Raw genomic sequence first — 9,816 nt, forward strand, 5'->3', positions numbered from 1 at the left:
ATTTTCCCCAAGAAATACACACGAATCGTAGCATTTTCATAAGTAGGGATATTTCCCATAAGATACGTCACAAGTTGGCATCCTCCCCAGTATATAACATTAACTTTTTATTAGTCGAATTTATGGTGTTACCCAAGAATATTGTCAAAGTTTATAACCTGAACAGATTGTCCTAATAAGGGAATTCCCCCGCAGGACCCTCATCATTAAAGATCCTCATCCTTAAGGATCCTCATCATAAAGGATCATCATCGATATAGATCCTCAACGGTGAAGAGCCTTATCATCAGAAGTCAACAACGATCCTAAGTTCTTCTCAAAGGTAAGATTTATCCTCAGTAAATTCTAGGGTTAAAGAGCTTATGAAGTTTAAGGAAAAACTTGAAGATAATCAGGTTCCATCTATCCATACTATCGAAAAGCTCTAAATAAAGTTTAAGGATCCGAAACTTTCTAGGATCCTAAGCGAAAGTCATTTGGTTATCAGAATTCAAGCATGATTAAAACAATTCACTAAGAAAATTTAATCTCAAGAGTATTTGAAGGAACCAAGTTTTCCGGGATCCTAATTATTTAGGGACCCTAATATCATAACAACCATGCAGAAAAATAAAGAAAGAACTATAAAAGGAAAATGCTACCATGTCATTTAAAAAGGGTTTGTACACCAACTCAACCAAAAGATTAATTGTTTTACATCACTGATAAAAACAAAAACTTCCTAAACTAATTTTTTGTAGACCTAGACCTTCGCCTAGTTATCATCGACCATGCCCTTCTTCTCCCCTCCATCGGTCAGCAGCAGTACAGGATCCTGATTGACAATAGCAGGTTTGCCAATCAATTTGGCCAGTGCCTCACGCCAACCGTCCACATCCCAGGAACCTTCACTCTCCAAATCCTCTCACAACTTGATCTTAGCCTCCAGGATAGCCATCGCAGTACTTGTCTTCGCATCGGAAATCACTTCCTTGAGATCCGTGGAATGTTGTTCCTTCTTCTCAGCCTTCTGTTTGCTCAACAATTCCACCCTCTGGAGGAGATCCTCCTTGGTGGCCCTCTAGGTTTTCTCCTGCTCTTTTAGAGTGGACTCGGGTTTCTCAGCACGGATCCTGAGAACATTGGTAAACTGATAAACATGAGTGAAGACTTGAAAGAAACGTAAAGATTAGCAAAAGAAGACACATATATGATAAATTCTTATGCCCATGACACTTACAGCTTGGGAAGAACGAGGTTAACTTTCCAAGAGCATCCTCGGTGCTAAGGTTCTCTAGGCTGAAATCTACAGTCTCAGAAGTCTTCCGCTTATGGGATCCTGAAGCCTTAACTGTGAGGTCTATGTGAGATCTCATGGGAAGAGGAAGGGTGACACCTTTTTCTTGCTTAACCTTGATCAAACCACCGATCATATCGTCTTTGAGATCCGCTAATCCAAAACGAGACTTGGATCGAGTAGTCTTAGAACCTGCCAAAGATCCCCATCGATTCAAGATCATTATCAGTCTAAAAGAAATATCCAAGGGAAATAATATTAGCAGTGGCCATAGAAGCGGTGGTAGAAGAACCCTCTTGGAGACTGGAATGTTCAAGTTTGAATGATCTTTCAAATGTAGGAAGTGCAAGAAATTTGGAAACCTTGTCCTCAGAATCAACAGTAGCAGGAACAAGCTCCTCAAATTTAAACGTTGCATCAAAACAAAAAAATAAGGGAAGTAAATTTCAAGATCTTTAAAATCTAAATTAAAATCCTACCCTTTTTAATCCATGTTTTCGGCAGGGAATCCCCATTGGGAATCGAATCATGTCTCACGAAGACGTATTTTTCCTTCCAAGCACCATCATTTTGTTTTGATTTTAGAATAAGGTGGTGTTTTCTTTGTCTTAACTGTTAGCAGAAAATGAAAAGAACCAAAAGTGGAAAGATCATAACCAAAAGCCAGCTCGGGCGACCCAATGTCCATATTCTTGGAGTGATTCAAACGATCAATCCAAAATAGGATCCTCCAGACCACATACATAGTTTGGATATAAGAAATTTGGGTAGTCGAAAAGAAATCATGAACGATACCGGTAAAAGGGTAAGTTAAACCTAGAGTAAATGGGTATTCAGGGAAGCAAACCTACGTCGAGGAAACAAAATATGGCTGAACGGAAGCCTCAAAAGGAAGAAAAACTACATCGGAAGGAAAAGCCCCAATGGATTTCAACGATTTCGTATCCTCATCGTGGAAGGAGCAAACCTCATCATAAGATAGGATTGCCTAATCACAGAGAATAACAGAAAACAAGAGAACGACGGGTTTTCTTAGCCATGACGAGGGAAATCGGAACAACAGAAAACAAGTAAGAGGAAAAAAATTACCTTCACAATAAGACGATGATGACTTGAGAGAATAAAAAAAGAAATTACCGGAAGACCACATTAAGAGATAATTTTTAAATCTCTTCTTTTATCTCTTTAATTTAAGTTATTCCTTTAATATTTTCGAAACTAACTCTTACATTTTCGGGAATAACTTGTAGGAAATTGTTAGGGCCAGGAGCCTCAAATCATTCAACATCCTCAGACCTCTTCAAATATTCAGGATCCTCAACTATCTCAGGATCCCGACTATTCTTGTTATTCTAATTAACTAATATTTATAACGGTTATATTTGGTTTATAACTGAGACGTGTGCAAAAATAGTCAATAGGAGACTTATTCTCAATAGAGTTTCATTTTAACTATGCTAAAGACTAGGAATACCAAGCCAAAAAACAATCACAAACCTGGTCATAAAGGATCCAGGGAATATCGGACATCTTGTTAGACTATAAATTGACACATGTATCGCGCACACGACACATGCTGCTAACACTGAGCTTACTCTATGAATTTTTTCACTTGTTCTTACTAGAATACTCTCTGTAATCATCATTTTACATTAATAAAATCATCAAGGCAAGTGATCATTGTCACCTCCCAAGGTTTTGTGCTGGAGATCCTAGCAAGGATCAAGGGCTTTCCTTGTAAACGATTGTGTCATTCTCTTTATCTTTTTCTACTGCACTACTCGAACATCACAGCCTCTCATTCAATTTGGTTGATTCATACTTGTGTAATATTTTACCAAAACAATTAGAGATCATACACTGTAACCATATGCATAAAAACCAATTTATTAATATTTTTCTATTTATTCTATTGTATTTCCTATATATGTTGGATTGCATCGAAACATTACACATACTAGTAATTAGGTATGTATTGCATATATGTGTAATCATGCTGTGGAAAATTTTTGAGTGCTTACCAATAGCATAACCATTAGGCGAAATAATTGTTTCCTACAAACAAAATAAAATATATTAATACAATACCAATCAACAACATACATTATATAGATTTTAGAATGTGATTAGAGATCATACATTGTAATCATATGCAAAAAAAATAATTTATTAATATTGTTCTATTTATTCTATTGTATTTCCTATATATGTTGGATTGCATCGAAACATTACACATACAAGTAATTAGGTATGCATTGCATATATGTGTAATCATTTAGTGGAACTTTTTGAGTGTTTACCAATAGCATAACCATTAGACAACATAATTGTTTCCTACAAAGAAAATAAAATATACTAATACAATACCAATCAACAACATACATTTGTAAATAACAATGTTGTACCTCTATGCATATATTGTAGGAGAACACATTCAAAACAGAGATGTTATTACAAATACATAACTTTCTTACCGTAGGACGATTATCTACTTTTTCGTTTAAGACTCTAATGCGAACCCACGATATATAGTCTAAGATGAAAGCTCTTTATAAAGAATAATAGTTTTCATTTGGCTCTTAATGATGAGCTTTAAGTTGCACTTAACTACTATTTTGGTCAAAAATTACACAAGTACTTATCAACCAAATTGAATGAGAGACCGTGATGTTCAGATTGTGTAATAGCAGGTGGTAAAAGAAAGTGACACAATGGTTTACAAGGAAAGCCCTTGATCCTTACTAGGATCTCCATCATAAAACCTTGGGAGGTGATAATGATCACCTGCCTTGATGATTTTATTGATATAAAATGAAGATTACATTGAATTTTTAGTAAGAATAAGCAGAGAATTTGGTAGAGTAAGCTTAAGCTTAAGAACAGTGTGTTGTGTGCAAATTACAAGTGTCAATTTATAGTCTAATCTAGCCAACAAGATGTCCGATATTTCCGGGATCCTCTATGACCAGCTTCATGAACGTTATTTGACCAAGTATTACGGGTCTTTAGCATAGTTGAGATGATTCTTCGTTGAGAATTGTTCTTCCCTTGACTACTTCTGTAGAAGTTTTAGTTATAGGCAAAAAATGAATGCTATAAATATTGATAAAAATAATAACAATAATTTACCGAGGTCTTGATGTAGCTGAGGATCCTCGATATTTGAGGATCCTGAATATCGTAAGGATCTTGGCCCTTCAATTTCCACCAAGTTATTCCTAAAAAATACTGGGGTTAGTTTTGTAAATATTAAATGAATAAATTAAAGTAAATAGATAAAAGGAGAGAGAATAGTAATTTTTAGTTTTAACCCATAACGGCTAGGTGATTTAAATTCCAACGGATAGTATACTAGCCGTTAGCAGTCAAATCATATTCACCGGCCCAGTATAAATATGAGGGATCAGTTTCATTTTCTCATATCCGTTCTTCTTTGCTTTTATTGTGCTATATTCCGATTTAGAAGGTAATTTTTCTTCCAGGCCTTTAATCTCTCTACCATGGGTCGAAAAATGGCTGTCTCTCGTAAAAGCATTTTGGCCCTTCCCGACGATGATTTTATTGACCGGGGGATCCTATCTTATGAGGAGACTTGCTCTTTTGATGATGATGACATTGAGTCTCTAGAACTTAATGGGGCTTTTCCTCCCAATGATGTTTGCAGGTCCTTTGATACTCTGATTCAGCCCGATTTTGTCTCTCCCACTTGGGTGTGCTTTCCTGAGTATCCTTTCTCCTTAGGATTGAGATATCCTTTCCCTGGGATCGTCTCCTAATTTTTAGGGTGACTGGCATTTTGTATATCCAGGCCATGCCAATTGTCTACAGGATCCTATATTGGGTCGACCAGATAAATCAATCAAAAGGTCTTGGCATAGGCCTTTCTTAGTTGGCCTGTATATACGATCTCACCACCTTTGGGAATTCCCGTTTCCTTCTCAAGGTCCAAAACCATTAGATCTTCTCTATTCTTGAAAACCAAGCACAATTATGGGGCTTGGAAAGGGAGATACCTCTTTGTGAGGCGTGACACCATTCCCAATGATCTCTTGCCCACTCTGAAGTGACGAAAGTTTTATATTTCAGTGATTGGTTTAGGATCCTAGAAAGCTTAGGATCCATAATTTTAAAACTTCAAAGTTAAGGGAAGAGGGAACATGATTGTCTTCGAGTTTCTCTTTAAGCCTCATGAGTCTTTGAATTTTGGAATATACAACGAAGGTCGATGAGGATCCTTAAGGGCAAGGATCCTTACCGTCATAGATCCTAAAAAATAAAGATTTTGGATCTGGTAAGGGAAATTTTTCCTTGGTATAACCTGTTTATAGACTTAGAAAAAATACAAAACACGTCAATGTTATATTCTGGGGAGGATCCCTACTTGAAGATGTTATAGGTCTTGTGTAATTTCTGGGGAAAAATCCGATTCTTTGATAACATGAAAATGTTATAAGCCTTAAGTAGTGGGAGAGATGATCAGTCTCTAGCTTGTGTAGATGATAGTTTAGGGATTATATTGTTAAATATAGTGGAGTTTACCAAGTATTGGGATCTTTATGTGTCAAGATCCTTGTGCTTCGGGGTGTTCAAACTTGAGGATCCAGACATTCCGGGATCTCCGATTGTGAGGATCCCGATGTTTTCAGGATCTCCACTCTTGAGGATCCTTAACTGTATGTCGTTCTGCATAGCGAACGTTAGCTAAGGGTGGGCGTTAGTTTAGCTAACGCCCCTCCGATGCTTAAGTTAGTAATATATTCGAGGAGATAATCAATAAATTTTTTTAAGGTAAATAACATGTGTACCTTCTTTTTGTTGTGGATCGTTCGATCCTATTTACATGTAGTATGATTTGAGGAGTATGGCATTCCACGATCTTGGCAGAACGTCTCCTTCGAGTGTTGCTAGCCAGTACGCTCCTTTTCCTGCTTCAGAATCTATAAGGTATGGTCATTCCCATTTGGGAGCAAATTTTCCTGCACTAGGATCCTTGTGTTGGGTTTCATGTACTCTAACATTCCTATAGTGCACATATAACCCTAATGTTTTGGATCTAAGTTTTCTCTAATTATACATGCAATATTGTTTTTCCAAATCTTAAAGCCTAAACTAGCATGCAAGGCAACATTTAAATCATAAAACAGCTAGAGGATTACCTTGTGTAGTAGCTTGCTCATCTTTCACCTTTAGGAGCCTAGCACCTCAAGTGTGATGCCTCAAATGTCTTATAACAAACCAAGAACAAGATAATGGACTTGAGAGAGTAGCTTGGGAGCTCAAAATCGGCTAGCCACTACCTTAGCATGCATGAGTGCCGATTTTAGGTGTTACGGACTTCTTTTATAGCTTAGGATTACAACCATGCAAACCCTAATGACTCTTCATATTACATAAGCCTTTTGGGATAAACCTTTCATGGACTTTCATGTAAGTTTAGTCCAACCCTAGTCAACATGAGTCATGAGTCCAACTAGAAGTATTACTGATTTACCTAATCAGTCCCTGTAACTTTAATTAGTTTCTTTTGATCACTAAATTAAAACCAAATTAATTATTGATCAATACTAATTTAAATAATATGATTTCTCAATTAATATATTATTCATATAATATATTAATAAATCACTATAACCTCTTCCTCAAGTATCCATCATATCGAATTGTTCCAGAGTGTTACAACCCAAATGGACCATGCTATGATCGGGTCAAGTACATAGCAATTATAGTTATGGGCTTAGCCATCTAATCCAACACCTTGGTCTTTTGGAATGTTTTCCTTAATACCATATCTCCTATTTGAAACCTTTTGACCCTTATATTCTTATTGTAAGCCTCGGTGATTCTTTGTTGATGAGCAGTAATGTGTATTTTGGCAAGATACTGAAGCTCGTCAATATTGTGAACATCATGTGCTAGGATCCTGTCATTATTATCTTGGTCCTGCAGCAAGTATCATGTCGTTCGGATCACTACTTCAGTGGGGATTACTGCTTTTGTCCCAAACACCAAGGAATAGGGTGTCTGACCTGTGGCCACTTTGGAAGTGGTTCTATCTTCCCATAAAACGAAAGGAAGTTCTTCTGCCCATCTTCCATTCTTTTTGTCCAGCCTTTTCTTCAAATTGTTAACTATGATTTTGTTGTTGGACACCGCTTGACCATTCGCTTAGGGATGAACAGGATTGGACATTATCATTTTGATCCCCCAGCTTGTGCAAAAGTCTCTTGTTCTTTTGATAATAAATTGGGATCCATGGTCGCATATGATTTAAGCCGGGATCCCGAACCTGGTCAAGATATTACGTTTAATAAATGTTACTACCTCTTTGTCTCTTACCTGGACGAAAGCTTCTGCTTCGATCCATTTGGAAAAGTAATCAGTCATCACCAACATGAAGACTTTTCCTCCTGGGGCTACTGACAATTTTCCTACAATATCGATCACCTATTTCATGAATGGCCATGGGGAGATAATAGGATGTAGAGGTTCTACCAGTTAGTGCAGGATGTTGATGTGTCTTTGGCAAGCATCACATTTTTGAGCATGTAGAAAGGAGTCTTTCTTCATCGTTGGCCAGTAGTATCCAGTTATCAGTATTTTAGAGCATAAGGATCTTCCCCCAATATGATTGCCACAATATCCTTCGTGTATACCCTTTAAGACTTCTGCACCTTTAGGATCTTTCAAGCATCTTAGGTATGGACCTGCCATAGATTTTTTGTAAAGTTTACCTTGGATTAACACGAATCTTGAGACTCTCGTCCTGAATGCTCTTTCACTTTTTTCTCCTGTCAGGATTGTGCCATTTTGAAGACACTCCATAATGGTTTGGGTCCATGATTGCGGACTTCTTTAAGGATCATGTTCATCAGGATCCCTTTGAGGAAGGATCCTAGGGTCAGGATCTTCAACAACTGCTATGCTTGTCGGACGCTTAGGATCTTCTGACTTGTCGGAGAGGGTTTCTATGGCTGGGGTTATTATGTGAGTTATAAGAATCCTTGTCTCTGGTGGGATCCTAAGGGAGGATTCTAAATTGGCTAATGCATCTGCTTCTGTGTTTTCCTCTCTAGGAACTTGGGTTAGGCTAAAGTTTTCGAAATCAGAAGCTAATATTTTGAGGATCTCTAGGTATAATACTATTTTTTCACCTTTCACGGTATAATATCCATTGTAGTGATTGGTTAGTAATAAAGAATCAACAAATACCTGAAGATCCTTGATTTGAAGGTCCTTAGCTAATTGTAGTTCCATGATGAGTGCTTCGTATTCTGCTTCGTTGTTGGTAGTGTTGAATTCACAACTAACTGCTTGGGGTATGATTTCCCCATGTGGCGACTTTAGTATGATCCCTAGACCTATTCATTTCTGATTTGAAGCTCCATTTGTGAACACCATCCATCTTCCCAGGTGTTCATCTTCTAGGAGTCGCTTGGTTTCCATGTCTACTTCGTTTTGTAGATCATCACTAAATTCAGCCACAAAGTCCGCTAATGCTTGTGATTTTATGACGGATCTTGGTTTGTATATGATGTCAAATTTGCTTAACTTCACCGACCATTTTTCCATCCTTCCTGACATTTCTGGTTTTCTCATGACATTCTTGAGAGGATAGTTAGTTTTTACATGTATAGTGTATGTTTCAAAGTAGTGTCTTAATTTGGTAGAAGCAGTTACTAAGGTAAGAATAATTTTTCGAGATGAGAGTGCCTGGTTTCAGGATCCAAGAGACTTTTACTTACATAGTAAATAGGATGTTGCTCGCCGTTAAGATCCTTGACCAGAACGGAACTTACCGCGTTTGAGGATACTGAGAGGTAGAGAATAAGTGGTTCTACATCTATAGGTTTCACTAGTAGTGGAGCAGAGCTTAGATATTTTTTGAGTTTCTGGAAGGCTTTTTCGTGTTCCTCCTTCCACTCAAATTTCTTGTTCCTTTTCAAGATATCGTAAAAGGGCTTGCACCTTTCTGAGGATCTTGAAATGAACCCATTGAGTGTTGCTACTCTTCCGGTTAGACATTGGATGTCCTTTGTTGAAGTCGGAGATCTTACTTCCATGATTGCTTTTATTTGTTCTGGGCTTGCATCTATCCCTCTTTTGGTTACCATGTATCCAAGGAACTTGCTTGACTTCATTCCAAAGTGACATTTGAGTGGTTTCAGCTTCATATTGTACTCATCCAGGATGTCAAACGCTTCCTTGAGGTCTTTAAGGTGATCTTCGGCTTTCATCGACTTCACTTCCATGTCGTCAATATAAACTTCCATGTTGTCCCCCAGTTTGTCTTTGAACATCCGATTCACCAATCTTTGATATTTCGCGCCTGCATTTTTAAGACCAAAAGGCATTGCGGTGTAACAATATATACTTGTTGGTGTTATGCATGCAGTATCTTCTTGGTCTGATGGTTCCATTTGGATTTTGTTGGAATCCTGCTGAAGCATCCACGAAGGTCAGGAGTTCATGGCGAGCCGTCACATCTATCATAGAGTCAATATGTGGTAGAGGGAAAGGATCCTTAGGACAAGCCTTGTTGA

This window comes from Lactuca virosa, chromosome 3 (assembly GCF_052849685.1).
Source record: "Lactuca virosa cultivar CGN04683 chromosome 3, Lactuca_virosa_CGN04683_v6, whole genome shotgun sequence".
In the NCBI taxonomy this organism is placed as follows: Eukaryota; Viridiplantae; Streptophyta; class Magnoliopsida; order Asterales; family Asteraceae; genus Lactuca; species Lactuca virosa.